This window comes from Eulemur rufifrons, chromosome 1 (assembly GCF_041146395.1).
Source record: "Eulemur rufifrons isolate Redbay chromosome 1, OSU_ERuf_1, whole genome shotgun sequence".
Taxonomy (NCBI): Eukaryota; Metazoa; Chordata; class Mammalia; order Primates; family Lemuridae; genus Eulemur; species Eulemur rufifrons.
In genome coordinates, this window is record NC_090983.1 from 55,672,527 (window position 1) to 55,691,389 (window position 18,863).

General features: G+C 39.8%; 1 pseudogene; it reads right to left on the reverse strand.

Moving 5' to 3' along the window:
- Nucleotides 1-701: 701 nt before the first annotated feature.
- On the reverse strand, nucleotides 702-1,541 carry LOC138387350 (methionine aminopeptidase 2 pseudogene; annotated as a pseudogene).
- Between the last annotated feature and the right edge of the window lie 17,322 nt (nucleotides 1,542-18,863).

The following is an 18,863-nucleotide window of genomic DNA, read 5'->3' on the forward strand; positions in this document are numbered from 1 at the left end:
TGGACAGATACTCTCCTCTCCTTCTCCTCTGCCCCTCAGCCTCTTGCCAGTGCTTCCCGTTGGCCAAAACCACCAGAAGCCAGAGGTGAAGGGAGTCCAGTGAGGCAGTCTGTCCCACTTAGTTTTCTGAGCACGCAGAAAAGTACAGAATTGATCTGGAGGGCACATGGATGAAACTGAACGTAATCCACCTATCTCATTTGCTTCTCCAGCCCTTCCTATGCCTTTGTAACCAGTTCTCAGTATTAAATCCTCCTTCGTGTGAAATACATAGAGTGGATTCTGTTTTGCTGGCTGGACAGTGATTGACTGAATATAGTTTATAGATACAAACATATGTAGCAAAAGAATAAAAACTTGCATGGGAGTAATTACCCCTTACACATTCAAGATAAGGGTTACCTCTGGATGGAAGAAAACAGAATGGAATTGGGGATAAGTGCACAGGGGGCATCATCCGTATCTGAAATACTTTCTTTCTTAAGCTGGAAGGTGAATTTATGGATATTTTTATAGTATTCTCTGTTTGTTATATTAGACTCTATGTTTTCATTTGCCAGAACCATTTAATCATCCTCAAAACTATGTGTGTGTTTAAATATATGAATAAATTAATGAATGAACAAATGAATTAAACCTGACTGTGAATTCTGACCCTCTCATTTAATAATTGTTTGAACTAAGTTAAGCTATTTAAGTTCTTAGTCTTGTGTCCTCATCCTTATCCTACCACTTACATGTGTCCCAAAGTCTATCTTACAGATGTCATCATACTGTAACACTATTGTGTCACCAGCACTGGGACTATAAGGGACAGCACAATTATCAAGAGAACACCCAGTAGGAAATGCCAGGCCTGTGTTTAATCCACTCTCTTTTATTACCTTGTGTGAACAATCTTCCAACTTTCCATAGATTTCTTTTTTCTTTTTCTTTTAATTTTTTTCTTGTTTTTTCGCTCTGTGCATTCTAGTTGCAAAAGCTTTCTATCATTGTCACCCCAGGCTTGATTCAGCTCATATTTTCTAACTTGTCAACGTGCTTTCGCAACTTCTTGAAAATCATTGCAAATCTCTTTGCTAGCCTGATCTAATGCTCTCTTTTCTTTGCTTGCAGTTCTCCACGCAGCTGTTTGCCCATGTCGTGTGGGTGGGTATTCACATTCTTGTCCTCTGGGAAACACACCGTTAGGATACAGGTCACAAACTGGAACTGAGGGAGGGTCTGTTTGAACTTTTGCTCCTCCCGTCATCTTCTTTTTCTTCTTTTTTGCAGTTGCTCCATCTCTATCACCATCTCCATCTCATCAGCATCCTCTCTTTCTCTTCCAAGGTTTGCCTTTCCAGTTGTCTTGCTACCTCATCCACCGAGGCTCCTGATTCTTTGTCAGGTTCCTGTTGCCCTGCCATAGCAGTCCCTTTACTCTTCTTCTTTCATTTGTTTTTCTTGACCATAGAGGCAGCTCCCTCCTCCCTGCCATCTGGATGCAGGTCACCAATCAGGTGGCTCCCAGAGGCTGCTGCCTCCTCCTTGCCTGTCATGTTGCCCGAGAGAGTGTGACAGAAGGAGACAGAGCAGCGAGGGCCTGCTCCTTCTTCACCCACCTGCACCAGCGACACGGAAGCTGCTTTCTATTGATTGTGATAATAAGTGGAGTAATATATACAAAAGGTCCTAACCCAGTGCTTAGCACATGGCAAGCCATCAACAAATCACAGCCTCCTTCCTTCCTGACCTTTTAGAAAGAAAAGGAGTTTGATTTTTATAAACTTTGAATTTCCACAATTATGCTATGCCTCGAGGAGGCTGCTTGCTTGCTTTTCTTTCTTTTAAAAATCATGTAGTGTTTCTTCTCTGATCACAAGAGCGGTAGCTATTCAATGCAGAAAACTTGAAAAATACAGAAACATACAGGGACGTGTGAAAATTGATCATACAAATTGGGCCATTTTTGTCATACCCAACTAAAACAGAATTGAGAAGCCAGGGGGATAAAAATGCACTCCAGGCACAAAACATTAATCAGAAAGTTAATTCTCTGCAAGCCTGGCAGCTGAAAATGCCTTCTGTAACCTGAAACCGGTTTTATCTAATGACTGCTGAAATGACCTGCTATGGCTCTCAGACTAGTTTTTCCACCACTGTCACTTATCAAACAGAGCTTGCCAGCTCCTCAAAACCTTACGAGTGCCAATAAAATTTCTCAAAAAACAATACATAACATTTCTCCTTTTTATAACACCTCTAACCATCTCTTTGTTCTTTGGAGAACATACTTTCACTTGTATGAAGACTGTGGCTTCCCAATCTGCAGATTTTTTAAGACATAACAAAGCTCTTCCTTTTCCCTTCACAGATCTCACAGTCTTTAACATTTCTTTGGCAACAAGGGCGGGATCTGAAATGGCCCCTGATCTCCTTCCCAGTGACAGCTGGACCAACATGTCGGTGTCTGCAAGCGTCCCTGGAGCACAGTTGTGTTCCCAGCTGTGTTGGGGAAGAATGAGGTCAGCTCTCTTGGATTCAAGATCTCCCATTTTTAGGTTGAAGACTCAGAGACTTTATTTTCTTGAGGGAGCCTGTTCTTCTGGCTCTATGGGCCCTGTGGGGTACACTCACATTTTGTGGGGTATGCTCACATATTGCAAGATATGCTTGTGCTTTGCAGGGTATGCTCACATTTCAGGTTTTGGAGTGCTCATGCTAAGGGCACTGGAAGGGACACCTTAGTCAGATTCCGTGCAATGGGTAACCCAAATTCTGTTCTCTGACCAACTAACTGCCTTCTGGTACTCCAGTGGCTTTGATGTATAAAAATTATGGGAAAAATTCCTTCACCTATTTAAGGCTTTGGATAAAATTAACCCGGGAAAGTTCAAAGACATGCCAGGATTTTCCTGAGACTCTAGCTGGCGACATGGTCAGACATTATAGGGATCATTCAAATAGTCTGTTGTTCTTAAAACTAAGTTAAAAGACCATGGCTATAAAATCATACATTCCAAATGAGATATGCATATTTTATTAATATCTTGAGGCTAAGGAAAAAAAAAAAAAGAAGAAGAAGAACCATTCAGGACTCAAAGATTGCCTCACTGCAAAATACTGTCTCAAAGCTAGCTGAAACTCTTCGGCTCCAGAGTTCACCCCTTGCATTTTTCACAATTCTTTCTCTTTGTCCTTCTCTGAGCTAAACTCTCTTTATCTAGAACTTCTCAGCTATTCTGGCATACTATTTGAGCAAAACACTTGAAAACCAACAAAGATGAAATTCGCAAGTAAAAACACCCTTCCTATACTAAAAGGAATTACAATATTTTTATGTTCAAGGACAAAAAATTGAGACCAAGAAAATATTGTATAGATCATGTTAAAATAACCTATCTTTTGGGTCTCTTCACATAATTTAGTTACATCTCACAGTTAACTATTTTTTGTTCAATTCAATATATTGGTAACTGACTCAAACTGTTTTACCCAAAATTTGGCTCATAGCCTTTAAAAGATTGCCTAATAAAAAAAATTCTTAAAGTTTAACCTTATCCCATTTTATCAGAAAAATACTTTAGATCCAATGGTCTTTTATAAACCAATAAGTTTGTATTACTATCTCATGACTAACACTAAAAAATGAAAGCTATGTCTTTATTTGTGTACATGTGTATGTATGTTTATGCATGTATATTGTTATATGTTGTCTACATAGTACCAAATTCACTTATAAATAAATGAACACTCATAAATTAGTAAGTACAAATATTTTCCAAGTTCATGTGATTTAAATAAATCTTTAATAAATAAGCCAATTTTAAAATTATTGATAAAATAAAAATTAAAATGTCTTCAGAATTGTCAGCATACATTTTTGTCTGGGCTTACTGGTCAGACAGTTTTGTTTTGTTTTGTTTTGTTTTTTTGAGACAGAGTCTCACTCTGTTGCCTGGGCTAGAATGCCATGGTGTCAGTCTAGCTCACAGAAACCTCAAACTCCTAGGCTCAAGCAATCCTTCTGCCTCAGCCTCTCCAGTCGCTGGGACTACAGGCATGCGCCACCATGCCCAGCTAATTTTTTTCTATATATTTTTAGTTGTCTGGCTAATTTCTTTCTATTTTAGTAGAGATGGGGGGGGGGGTCTCACTCTTGCTCAGTCTGGTCTCGAACTCCTGACCTCGAGTGATTCTCCTGCCTCGGCCTCTCAGAGTGCTAGGATTACAGGCGTGAGCCACTGTGCCCAGCCTTGGTCAGACAGTTTTATATTTGTCTCTGATAGGTGTTCTAAGGTGTCAGGGTTTGGCATGAAGTTTATAAAACTATAAACCCAGCCCAAAACAGAATAATCTTTGTTTTTGTAATTTTTATAAGACTAATTTAATATTGGTCATTTAATAAAACTGCTAAATCATCAAAGTTACTGGCAAACTAGCTATGTATTTAACTTTAAGGATCTTAATTAAGTAAACATGTGATATTCACAGGCTATAAAAATGATTAACAAAAAAATAACTTAAAATAATGACTAGCATGTCTAATGTCTCAGTTCTCATAAATAATCTAAGTAAACTGTTAAAAATGAATTGAGTAAATATAAATGGGACAATTTTCTATAAATAAAATTTTCATGTAATTTCAAATCTTAGGCCAGGTGTGGTGGCTCATGCCCGTAATCCCAGCACTTTGGGAGGTCGAGGCATGAGAATCACTTGAGCCCAGGAGTTTAAGACTAGCCTGGGCAACATAGCGAGACCCTGTCTCTACAAAACAAACAAACAAAAAAACCACACAAAAAAATCAGCTGGGTGTGCTGACATGCACTGTCATCCTAGCCACTCAGGAGGCTGAGGTGGAAGGATTCCTGAGCTCAGGAGGTCCAGGTTACTGTGAGCTATGACGGTGCCACTGCACTTCAGTCTGGGCAAAACAGAATGAGACCCTATCTCTAAAAAACAAAAATTAAAAAAAAAACCTTAAGGTTATATTACATTAAATAATATTTATTATTCATCAAATGTCTAGATCATTTCTAATCAAAAAGATTATGTTATATAAAAATATATTTCTAAAAATTATAGAATGGTTCTCATCTATAAAATAGATTCTTGATTCAAGATTTCTTGCTTAAGTTTTCACTAAAATTTAAGATTACTAAGAATTAAAATTCTAATTAACATATAATTCTATATATGAAAATAGAAAATATATAAGATATATTTTTAATAAAAATTATTAAAAAGGCATAAAATTATGTTCTTTATTTAAAAGGAATAATTTTATCTAATTTAGAGGTTATTTAAAGTTGTTCAAAATGTAGATATAAGAAAAAATAAAAACAATAAAAACAACCAATAACTGAGAGAAAAATATTAAAAAGTTATAAATATACATATATTTTAAGAGACAGCATCTCACTCTGTTGCCAGGCTGATCATAGCTCACTGTAACCTAGAACACCTGAGCTCAAGTGATGCTCCTGCCTTGGACTCCCGAAGAGCTAGGGTTATAGGTGTGAGCTACTGTATGCAGCCAAAAGATATATGTTTCATAACAAAAGCTTAAAAGATACTTTTATGTAAAAAAAAACTTATATGGTAAATTTTTTCATAAAGCAAAATGACTGGTTGTTTTTAAAATGTTTATTTAAAAATTTTATATATGATCAAATTAGCTATAATTTAAAAAATTACTTAGAAGTCTTTCTAAGATTAAGCTTTGATTTAAAAAATACTGTAATATGCCTATTGTTAGGTTGTAACTCTGTACATTATTTTTGAGTTCTTGTTATCTACCAATACACTAGGCTAGGTCCTAAATTTTTCTGGGTTCCTTCAATCTAACTTTCTTCCATAAAATTACCAAAACAGGACCTGCTCTGTTCCTAAAGCTCTATAAGCTAAAACTAGATACATTTTTTTTAAAAAAACAGGCCTTGTGCCTGACATATGAGCCACACAAAAGGTTCACCAAACTGCCTGATGCCATAACTAGAGATACTTAAATTACAAACCAGGACAAAAAGTTAATGTTTTCCACACTGTAAATGGCTTTTCCTAAGACATCAGAACGAGACTCTATCCTAAGAAGCCTCTTACCCTCCTTAATGCTACCTTTTTTATTTGACAAGATAATACTACAATTAAAGTTTCACAATCAGCAACTGCTATAGATAACTTTGGCAATATCTCTAACACAACTTTTTCTTCAAATTGTGCTGGTAAACCCTTTTATTATATAAAGTTGACATTCTCTGCTTTAATTCAACCCAGTTGTAAAATACTACTCAGTGGCTATAATAGGTCTCGCCCAGTTTCCCCATAGTCTTTTAATTTGTTTAGTTTGTTGCTTTTAGACCATTATACAAACTAAATTTATTACACTGTTGCTAATTATTTATTTTTTAAACTTTGTTACTATTGCCTGTCTAATCTTTGTAATGCCAACTCTCCTACTCAGATAATGTTAACACGACACCTCAAGATAATCACTGATGCCCAGAGACTCCGGACAAATCTACCATGAAAACATTTTTCCTTCCAGCCTCATTGTTACTCAAATGTGGACCAGGTCCCTGACATAGACCCCCACATACCTTCCCTGCATGTGGAACAGAGACAACTGGGACAAGTCCATCCTGGCACTGAGGGACAATTAAGTCTGACCACAAAATAGTTGACCAGCGACACTTTCAGAAAAAGATCTCGATCAAAAGGGGAAGATGTCAAAGTTGATCATACGAATTGGGTCTTTCTTTTCATACTTAACTAAAATAGAGTTGAGAAGCCAGTGCGGAGAAACACTCAGGGCACAAAACATTGATCCGAAAATTAATTCTCTGCAAGCCTGGAAGCTGAAAATGCCTTCTGTAACCTGAAACCCGTTTGATCTAATGCCCGCTGAAATGACCTGCTACAACTCTCAGACTAGTTTTTCCACCACTGTCATTTATCAATCAGAGCTTGCCAGCTCCTCAAAACCTTACTAATGTCAATAAAATTTCTCAAAACCCAATACATAATATTTCTCCTTTATATAAAACCAGTTTGCTCTTCAGAAAACAATTTCACTTATCCCAAAGGCTCCCCACAATCTACAGATTTTTTTTAATAAAAAATAAAGCTTTTCCTTTTCCTTACACAGATGTCATAGTATTTTGTTAACACATGAAAATAAAAATTTACTGTAATTCTACCACTGATAACTATTAGAAATGTATACAAATATTGAAAATGAGAAAAAAGCTGTATTGTTTTGTGATGTGGTTCTTTAACTTCACAGTTTAGGGTAAACACCACTTCTGCTATATAATATTCAAATGAAAGTACTAGAATTTATTCAACAAATTGACCTATTGGGATGTTTAGGTTTTTCTGATGTTTGACTACTACAATTAATGCCACAATGGATATCCTTGTTGATGAGTCTTTGCCTGCATTTCTTATTATTTCCTTGGACAAAATACTTGTGGAAATCTTGGTCAAATGGTATGTGTGTTTTATGAGATCTGATTCTTGCTTTCAAATTCCTGGTTTCAAGCGATCCTCCCACCATAGCCTCCCAAAGTGCTAGGATTACAGGCATGAGCCACTACTCCTGGCCCTATCTTGTTTTCAAGAAAGATTGTACAGAAGAAAGAGGAAGAGGAAGAGGAGGAGGAGGGAAGGAAGGCAGGAAGGAAGGATTGTACCAATTTATACTGCCTCTGGCAGTATTGGAGAGTACTACTTTTACACATTAGGAAGTTACTTTCAAAAAGAGAAATTGGAACAGACATGGACTTAATAATGGAATCTACAACAGATTCTAACTGGTTTGATGTTTAAAGAATACCAGCAAAGTGACACATCTCCACAGAGCAGAGGACTTCCATGAGCCACTGAATCTGATTTTCACAGGTTGTCATGCAGAGGGGTCCTAGCAAAACTTTTAGGTGTCAACTTCGATCTGGAATAAACTATTCTTAGACACCAGCTAGAGATGATTTGGAAACCAACTGATCTTTCAGTTTTTTAAATCCAGACCCAATGCTGATTTAGTTGGAAAAATGTTGAAACAGGAGCCAGCACCTGAGACTTGTATTTCTTGTTTTGGACATTTTGCTCTTACCTTTTCTCTGCTTCCAGTTTGAAGGGTCTCAGACCCACTCTCGTTAAATGGGGAAAAGAAAGATAGTATTAGCTAATAAGAATTATCTAATAAGAGCTTCCATTCATTTGTTAATTAATTTCCACAAATATGACCTTTTGGCACCTGCTAGCTTCACTTTGCATTGGGGTCAATGAATTTCAAAAATAATTAAAGTTAATGAGCTGCTCTTTGTGATAGGATCCCAAAAACTGAACAGCCCTAATTAGTGGGAAGTATAAAAATGGGGAAGGTATCACTTGCTGACAAAGATTTCCTTGATGCAAGAATTCTTCCCATCTGTGCAAGTGATGCTCCATTGAGTCAAAGACGACGTACGACTGGGTTTGCAAATTGAGAGTGAATTGAAGACCAAGTATGAATCTTGAAAATGATTTCCTTAGGCTAAAATCGGACCCTTCCCCTAAAGTTCCAAAATTATTGTGCCAAAATGTTGATAAGAATTCATGGCAAAGTTTCCCATGAAGTGTGGAAACCCCAGAGAGTCAGTCATCACAGCCAGAGTAGGACAACGAACTCTCCATCCTTTAGTAACAAAAATAAACTTGGGAATTATGGGTATGGGGAAGTCGAACACTAAACTGGCAGTTGGTGTCTGTGAGTTCAGTTTGTGCAGGGTCTTTCATTGGAAATTTCTTCTTTCTTTTCTTCCTTCCTTTTCGTTCGTTCGTTCGTTCTTTCTTTCTTTCTTTCTTTTTTTTTTTTGAGACAGAATCTTGCTCTGTTGCCTAGGCTGGAGAGCAGTGGCCTGATCATACATAGCTCACTGCAACCTCCGACTCCTGGGCTCAAGTGATCCTCCCTCCTCAGCCTCCCGAGTAGCTGGGACTACAGGTGTGCACTAGCACGCCCAGCTAATTTAAAAAAATTTTTTTTGTAGAGATGAGGTCTCACTATAGCCCAGGCTGGGCAGAAGTAATTTCTTGAAAGCAAATGCAAATAGAGTCTGGAAATGTCACATTGGGATCTGCCTCGGTGGCTGGAAGGAAGTGACGAATCGGCGGCAGTGGAACATCATCTAAATGTGGGGTTTCCCCAAGGGGTCGGGTACGAGTCGGTATTCCACTGTAAGATGATTTTATGTGGCGAATGGTCAGGACTTTTTGTTCATTTTAATGGTTATTATATATTTTAATTCATATTTAAATAATGCAACCAGTGTTGCTGCACTGCCAGGTTCATTTGGGCAGCCGATATGCTGAATCAGCAGGTTTTACTGGTCAGAGAAAGGCCTTTATTCCGCATAGTGCTAAGCGGGGAGACGGGAGAAATTTCTCAAATCTGCCTCCCCAGGAACTTGGGAGACAGGGTTTTTAAGGCTAGTTTGGCAGGCACGGAATTGGGCATTTAGGTTTGTTAATTAGGGCAAAATTATAGGGGTGTAGGAATCATCTTCTTGTGTTATTTCAGTCTCTGGGGTCACAATTCCAGTTGATTCAGTTTCTTGGTATGGGCGGCTGGTCTGGGTGGGTCAGTCAGTCCATTGGAATGTGGGGCCTGGAAGACACCTTGAAAACTCCTTTAGGTTTCACAAAGTTGATGTTATCTACAGAGAAAGTTAAGAATCTTTATGGGCACCAGCTATGGGGAGAAGTCAAACATCTTTATGACCGACTGCATGGCTCCAGAGTGGCAATTACAGGGGCACAGTTACTAATTATTATTATTTTTAGCCAGGCCCTTACCACAGTTCTCACCTTGCACCCTATTATTGAAGGGTGGTTTCACTGGTCCACCAAAACCTTCATTTTACATTCACAAGAATAATATACTTTTTTGAAAAGAAATTTATTTAGGTTTAAACAATAAGATGAGTTAGCTCTGCCACAAATTGAAAGTTTGGAATGTTGGGGAAATTTTCAAGGTAGCTATTTTAGGTTCTCTTGATTGTTGCTAGCACTCTAAAATGTACCATATTTTATCAAATCTAAAAGCTTTTAATTGTATTAATAAAATGAATCATTATTTTATGTACCATAAAAAAACAAATTGCTGCCAACTAAACTATGGCATAATGCTTTCTTAGCATTTAGAATTTTGTTTTATGTTTAACGAAAGCACTCTTTTAGACTAGGCATATTTTTAAAATCATACATTGCATTGGTCTGTTTCCTTGCCTTTCTGCATGTACAGTAACTTTTCATTTCAATCTCAATCTGAAAGACATTTAACAACTGTAAATCTCAAGTCCTGTGCTACGAACAATGCACATCGCTCAACTGCAGGGACAAATGAGCAGCTAGAAGCACATTTGCTCATGCTAGGCAATGGCAACGCTTTCTTGCTGCATCTAATTTCAGAAGAGTACAAAAGTGTGGAAAAAAAATGCACCTTACAATCAATGACATACAAGAACATCTTCTTCAGGGTTCTTTGTAAAGTAGACTGGGAATTGTTTCCTTTCTTGTTTCCTGGGGTTTTTCCAGGAGCAGAGATCACAAACAACAGTGAGGTAATTTAGAAAGGTTTAAAGGAAATAATGATTTGGATGTCAGAGCACTGTGACACTTCATATCACCCTCTGACTCAGTCGTAGCCAGGCTTGTGCAATGGGGATACTTCTTCATGCAGCCCATGTGCAAAATTCTCAAGCAACTCAGGAGTAGAGTTTATGTGGGATTCACCTTTGTGGCTCCATCACCCACCATTACTCACAAAACGGGTAATAGATGAATAGTAGTTGACACAACAATTAGTTGTAGATAATTTACAATCTCACATCTCAATGCAATAAAGATCTTTCAGTAGAGACATCCTCTAATAAATGCTTACTATGAATAAGCACTGTGATGGCTTACTATGGGCCCGAGCACTCTTCTGCTTTATAATTGTTAATTTATTTACTAATTAGCAACTCAAAGGTAGATACTGTTATTATCTTCATTTTACATATGAGGACTCTGAGGCACAGAGCGATCAATTAACTTGCTCAGGATCACATAGCTGCTAACAGTAAGAGCTAGATTTGAAGGCAGGCGATTTGGCTTAGCATTCATGCTCCTAACCATTATATATACTGTATTGCCTCTGCCATATAGTACTGAAGAGCTGAAATAAAAAAAATAACAGTGCATTTGATTGGCCAAATCTACAGATATTTATTAAATGTATAAAGTAAAACACGTTCTCTGGATTCTCAATAAACACTTGTTTATTGATTGTTCAAAGAAAGCCTGAAAGAAGTACCTCCCAGTTTGTAAAAATTCACAATAACAAAACCCATGCTGTCAGCGAGTCTGGGGCTGCGAGAGGGATGGAAGACTGATTTTAGGACTTTGACCATGAAGTGGAGGCAAAATGTCAAACTAAGGGCAAAAAACTTTGGGCTCTGTCTAAAAATTACCTGCAATGGATACACTAACTCAGCATTCAGGAGTCCTCACATGTGCCAGCCAAGAGTTAAGTCCAGGCATGATTTTAGCCACACAGCCGTGACATACTATTTGGAATTTAGTGAGCTGCAGCAGAGAATTACCAGAACTGAAATCAGGTATTGTGAAGTCTCAAGTCATTGTCTGGATTCCAGAAGGCCATGGTAAATACTGCGTTAGGGAAGTTAATTAAAACAAGGAATTGAATTTTTCTTTTTTAAAGAAATAGCTGTTGAGTGTTAATCAGCTGTAAAGAAGAAAGCAGAAAGCCAAGGGAATCCATAAAAGAGCTTTGCCCTGTAAGCACAGTTGCCTCACCTCTGACCTCCATAACTGAGGAAGAATTTGGCTGTGGCAATATTCTCTGTGAAGTTAGCAGCTTGAATCACTACCATGAGCAAATGAGTTTTCTCTACAGAGAATGAATTCTCCTGAACTGCTGAAACAAAGGCCTGTGTTCCTGAATGGCAATTATTTACTTGGAAGATTGCTAGAGACACTGCGAACCCCCCCCCCCCCCCACCAACCACCTTGGGCTGGAAGCTGCAAGCTGTGGTATTTAGCCTCTTGTGCAATGGAACAAAACTCACAGAAAGGAAAAATCACCTGGAGAAGTAAGTGGTATGCCCAGGGTGAAATGTGAAAACTGCCTCCCAAATATGAGCAAGCAATGAAGGGGGGCTTATTTATTGTACTAGCTTTGAGTAGTGCATTCCTTCGAGATAATGCACATGACTGAACTATTGATTTCTGATTGCACCAGAAAGCGATCATTGGAGGCAGGCAAGGAAGAGGGGCTGAACTCTAATGATTTTGAAATCTTCTCTGACTCAGCTGTAATGAATTATTGAACAGCTGCCACAGGGTCATATTCAGAAGTGTCCATTTCTCTTATGTCAATAGTCTGGAGATTTTTGAATTAAAATGTTATAACACACATCACTGTAAATATCATTAGATGTTCCAGTGGCATTGCTGGTACTACTACTGCTACCACTACTCAGTACAAACTCTTGACAAGTTTGCCTTTTGGGAAAACATATCCCACGTGGTGAGTTGGCTGGGACTAGGGTTATATTCATTTCCCTGGCCCCAAAGAAACCATTTAGAGCATTTTTGCAATTCCACTTTTCATCTCCAGGTCCTGTCCAATCTCATGGTTCCATAGAAATGACATATCATTGGGAGAAGTATTCTGTTTCATCTACTCAGATCCTAGTGCCTTCGTCCTTGACTATCTCACATGAAATACATGTGGTCTTCTGAATGCTGAACACTGAAAATGGAATCCTTTTGAAAAACAAAAACCAAATAGTGATGTAACAACTTACTATAGTGTATTTATTTATTTTTAGCAAGCACAGTTCCTGGCTCATAGTAAATACCCAATAAACATTTATCAAATAACCAAAGCATAAATGTGTGGTGGATATTGGCAGTGCAGCTGGACATTTTGGAGACAGCCTCCACCCCATGCTGTCACTCATCGTCTTCTACTAGTCACTTTTATAAATGACAGCTCCTGGGCTGCAAGGAATGTCCCTGTGCACAGCCCTGCTACAGCAGGCAAGGTTCAGGTAGTCACTAAGGCTGTCTGAGCTCTCTCCATACCCTCAGGGGCACAGGTTCTGCATTCCTTTCCTCTCTATCCTATGGAGTGGGTTACTGGTTATCAAAGACTACAAAATTAAAAGTAATAGGCCGTACCTATCAGAAAGACAGAAAGTAAAAGGAAGGAGGGAGAGGATAGGGACGATGCCTTCTTACACACTGCTGTGGGGAATGTAAACTCACTGGAGAAACATGTATAAAATCCCTAAGAAGAGGATACTGTTAAATTAAAGAATTTTATTTCTAAGAAATTTTCACAAGGAAACAAATCAGACAAAATATATTTATATGAATATTTAATACAGCAATATTTATAATAGCAAAAACCAGAAGTTTGGTTAAATAAATTTTGGTACATTCTTGCAATAGAATACTATGTGATCATTAAACACGATGATGTGCATATATATATATTTGATGTAGAAAAATGTTTTGAATATTGTGTTTAGTGAAAAAGAAGACTACAGAACAGTTGATAGGATGTGGGTCTTTTTGTAAAGATTTCTAGCATGTTTATGCTTAGATAAAAGTCTGGAAGGATATATACAAAACATTAACAGTGATGAAGTTAGGGAAGATTTATACTTTAATCTTTTGGCTACGTATTTGTACTTTTTGGCAAAGTATGTAGGCTATTTGAGTAATAAAAGGTAATTGCTTTAGTTAATAAGACTGTATTGTATACTTGAATTTTTTTTCTTTTTTTTTTTTTTTTTTTTTGAGACAGGGTCTCACTCTCTTGCCCTGGCTAGAGTGCAGTGAGGTTATCATAACTCACCACAACCTCAAACTCCTGGGCTTATGCCATCCTCTTGCCTTGGCCTGGGCCTCCCAGAGTGCTAGCATTATAGGCGAGAGCCATAGTGGCTGGCCTTGAAATTTGCTAAGAGAGTAGATTGTAAATATTCTCACCACACACAAACACACACACACACAAACACACACACACGGTAACTATGTGAGGTAATGGATGCGTTAACTAACTTGATTGTGGTAATCATTTCACAATATATATGTAAATCAAATCATATTGTACATCTTAAATATACACAATTTTATTAGTCCACTCTGCCTTAATAGAGCTGGAAAAATGATTGCTCATGTGCAATGAAAAATATATAGAAGAGTTTTCATTTTTCCATTTCAAGTAAGAAAACTCACAAAATTATAGTATTTTAAAGCTGAAAGCCTTCTTCAAGAATACTTGATCCCCTTATTTTACAAATAAGTGGACTGAAGCCCTGGAACATCAACTGACTTGCCCAAAGGTATCATCCTAGGTCATGTCATAGTCCTGCCAGAGTTGGGATTTGAACCTAGATCAACAGTTCATGGCTCCTTCTAAAGCAACATAGCACCTCTGAAGAACCAAAGGGGACCAAACCACAGCAGTGTTGCCGGAGGGCTGTGTGGCTTATGCGGCCTGGTGTGTGGACCCAGCCATTCACTGGCTCTCCATAGATCTTGAAAATGGCCCAGACCATGGCCTACTGAACAGCTGAAAGGAGCTGCTCAGAGCATGAAAAATGCTCCTCCAGGCTGCCTGACAAGCTGTATTTTCGCATTTGGCAGGTGATGTCCTCTCCAGAAAACACCATGTTATAAAGAACTCCCTTCTTCAGGGTATCAGTGACACCTTCCATGAAGAAGCCTCTAAGACAGTAAACTAGATGCCAAGTATAATTAAGCAGGCCCCCAGCCAGAAGGACACCAATCAGACCAGCCTCCATTCAGTGAAGATTGGACCAAATTAATAGATCAGCTGTGATCAATACAAGGAAAATGGTCATTAGAGATTCTTACTCATATATGCTGCCCTTGCCATGGGGTTAGTTCTCAGGGTGACATCAGAGAGACCTCATTAGTTCAGCCTTGGGATCTGGGTGACACTCTGCATGGATTCCTGTGTCTTTACATTTATGTAGGAGACAATTAGCCTGTGTGCACGTGAAGCCCTTAGACAGTCTGCCCTCTGCTCCTTCCCTCCACTCAGCTTCCACTTTTATTATTACTTCTAGCCTCCCTTGCACTTCCTCCGGATACTTGGAGCAATAGCCACTGAGATTTAAAATTATTTTTTCTGGTCAGGCAAAGGACCATCTTACCATCTTTGGGTGGGTTAGAGGAATATATTCAGTTCAATAACAATATGCCCTCAGTTACTGAGCTGATCTGACAGCTGTATTATTTTGCTAAACTGGTCTTTTGTACTTTTTCCTTGAATTGATCTTTTCTCCTACTTTCCCAGGGGGCATTGGGTTAGGAGGGTTCAAGTTGTTACATGTCTAAGGAATTTACCCAGGTTGTAACTCTAGTTGCATTAGTTTGGATTAGGTTGGGCTGCATACAGGCACACACACACACACACACACACACATATTCCTTCTAAAATGTAATGAACTTATACACACATGTCCATTACCTAAAAGTCACACGACTCTGTTGAAATAGAGATCAACTCTTCACCAATAGTAAAGGGCTTCTTAGCTTCAGCAATGCAGTTAGCCACTAAGAATGATGCTCTCAGTGCAGACACATTTGATGAGGTGGTGGCCTTTAACAATTGCTTCTGTTCTTTGTGTTCACATTTTTTTCTTTTGAAGAACTACAAGGGCTTGTCTTTTTTTTAAGCCAGTCAAATTTAGCAGTGGGGGGTTGTATACCAATTTTAGTGACGTTAATATTAATATGTTCTGATGATCCAGCCAAAGATGCTTGGTCTCCATGTGGCGAAGCAGTTTTGGAGGTTTCATGGCTTTGTTGGATAGCCAGTTGCCACATATTATACAAAGTGGGCTTGGAGAATGTGAATCACCTGTTGCAATGAACCTGTAATTTAAGTAGGACTCAGTTTTTTTTTCTTTTAAATGCAGCTTTCATTTTGTTGGCAGTCTTAGAGTCTTCTGCTGTCTCATCATTGGGTCTTTTCCCCTTTTCAAAGAAGCTCTCCAGCGACATTTGTTTTTTACTCATTTTTGCTAGGGTTAGCTTGTGGGCTTGCCAAAACTGTGACTGAGACAAGTGCACAGTGTGGGGAAAGAGGCGTGGACAGAAGTGGCAAATAAAATAATGGGTGGGCCATATGTGGACTAAAATAAGTGTCAGATTCTGACTTACAGCCTGCCACCGGATGCAGCTGTACAATTGAAGTAAGATGCTCACTTGCCACTATAAAGCCTGCCACCAGATGCAGCTTAATTGTCACTTGCCGCGCACTGATAGGGTTTTGATACGCGTCTGCAAGCACTCGATTTATTATGGTTTCTGTGCAGTCAAACCTTTCTGCTAATGATAATCTGTATTTGCACCTGCTCCCCAGTGCTAACATCACCTTCTCAGCTCCACCTCAGATCATTAGGCATTAGATTTTCATAAGGAGCACACAACCTAGATCGCCCATATGCGCAGTTTACAGTAGGATTCACCCTGCTATGAGAATCTAATGCTGATCTGACAGGAGGTGGAGCTCAGGCAGTGATTCCAGAGATAGGGAGTGGCTGTAAATACGGCGAAGCTTCTTCACTGGCTTGCCTGCCGCTCACCTCCTGCTGTGCAGCCTGGTTCCTAACGGGTCATGGACCAGTATGGTCCTTGTCCCAGGGGTTGGGGACCACAGAGTTAGCCTCTTGGACTCCCAGTCCCGTCATCTGTAAAATGAACGGAATTATTAGTTAGAATTCTGTTAGAATTGTGACAGAAAACTCAACTCTAGCAGTTTAAGGGGAAAAAAGGAATTTATTGGTTTTCTTGGGGCATAGTTGGATCCAGTAGGCCAAATGTTCAAATATAAATAGTATCTATATTTAGTGTCTCTCTCTCTCTCGCTTTCTCTCTGTCTCTCTGCCTCTCTCTCCCCAACTCCCTGTTCTGCAGGACTTTGTCGTCTTCAGGCCAGGGAAGAAGGCAGCCTCAGCGTGCTAGCTTAACAAGACGTGTCTATTACAGAAAAAACTCTAAACGGTCCTGTGGGGATCACATATCCTTTCTGCACCAATCCCTGAGGCCAGAGGGAGGGTGTAATATAAATCACTGACCCTGGATCATTTGCCACCCACCAAGGCTGGAAGGGATAAGACACCATGAGAAACACTCCACTCCACTACAGCAAGTAGGGAAGAAATAGTTCCCCTGAGGAAATGATGCTGAATGACTCAACATGGTCAGCGAATAGCGCACACCCAAACCTCACAGAACGACTGCTGCACATTCTTCACAACGCTGCAGGCAGTCAGAGTTGGCATGAGATGAGTCAGTTTTGCTATTCCTGGACTAGATGGTCTCTCATGTCCTATTTTGTAAGATTCCAAGCTGTGTTGTGTGTAACACACCGTCCAGCAGCAGGTTTTTTCTGGAGACAATTCCTCGAACTGAGACCCTCAGATCACACTTAACCTCGTAAGAGGCAGGTCTCAGTGGAGGAGTGGTGACAGGAGGCCTGCTCACCACGCACCCTTCTGGAAGAGTCTTGCCCACAGTCTGCTGAGGACCCTGTTCCCAGTCCCTCAGAGCCCCAGACCACTGGCCAGTGCGCTCTGATTGGCATAGCTTGGCCTAAAAAGATAATCTGAATGTCTCAGAAGCTATTTTGGGGATTAGAAGTAAAAGACACAGAGAGAAATCCCAGTGAGCGGTGGGTCCTGCGATGTGTGGGTCTGTAGAGATGGAGCACAGGGTGTGCCCTGTATAAGGAAGCTGGCCAAGAGTGAAGAAAGAAAGTGGCGCATGCACAGGGAGAAACAGAGACCCAGACAGAATGAGACCAGTGGTCTTGGGTGAGAGAGAGAGAGAACAAACAGCGCCTGGGCACGAGCTGTGGCCATCTATGTACTCAGCCACAGGAGCTGTGGGCTGAAACGGCTATTCCCGGAGCTTATGTGTCCTCCCCAGGCTTAGGCCCTGCCACTCGTGCAGAGGAGTCACGTTACCTATAGGTGGCCCTAGGGATGGATGTCACCGAGGTTGTCGATATCCTAAGAGGTACATTACAGACTGGAGGTGTGAGTTGGGGGCAGTGCTGTGGGTGCCAGACAGTCGGAGAATGCGGTGGAGCAGAGGACTTCAGGGAGGAAGGAGCCGTGAAACCTGGGGAGGGGGGTGGCTGGAGTGAGGGGGAGGAGAAGAGCTCCCTTCTGTGTCATCGAAGAGGGGAGCAGGAGAATGAGTAGTTTTTAGAAAGGAAATCAGGAACGCTACACCAGGTGTGGTGGGAATGAGACCTTTCTAACCTTCTGGGATTAGAGTAAATGCTGCCGTTCTAACAAGGGCTGGAAAACAAGGTATGCGGAGTCTGTGGGTGGACAGGGAGTGGCGGAGTGGCCCGCGAGAGCTGGGGCCTGTGGTTCTCAGTCATGGGCCAGCTTGTCCACGATTCTTTAACTGTTTGGTTTCTGACAGCCTCCCCACCTGGGCTCCAAGCCCTCTCCAGTAGGTGAGTATCTACCTGTCCTGCAGGTTTCTTTGAAGAGCTAAAAATGCCTTGAAAAGGTCATTTGGCTCACCGAAAATGAGAAAATAGAATCTGTGTTTTTTGGCCTAGTGTTTATGTGTTGGGCATTCATTATTTAGGACACTTTGGTGTAACTAATGGAAACCACTTCATTTACAATATTTTATTCTGCAAATAATATTGAGACTCTACTATGTGCTTGGCTCTGGACTTAGAGTGGAAAGACAGATATTAACAAGAAAACTTCCAATCAAATAAATATATAATTATAAGTGATAGTAAAATCCACAAAGAATAG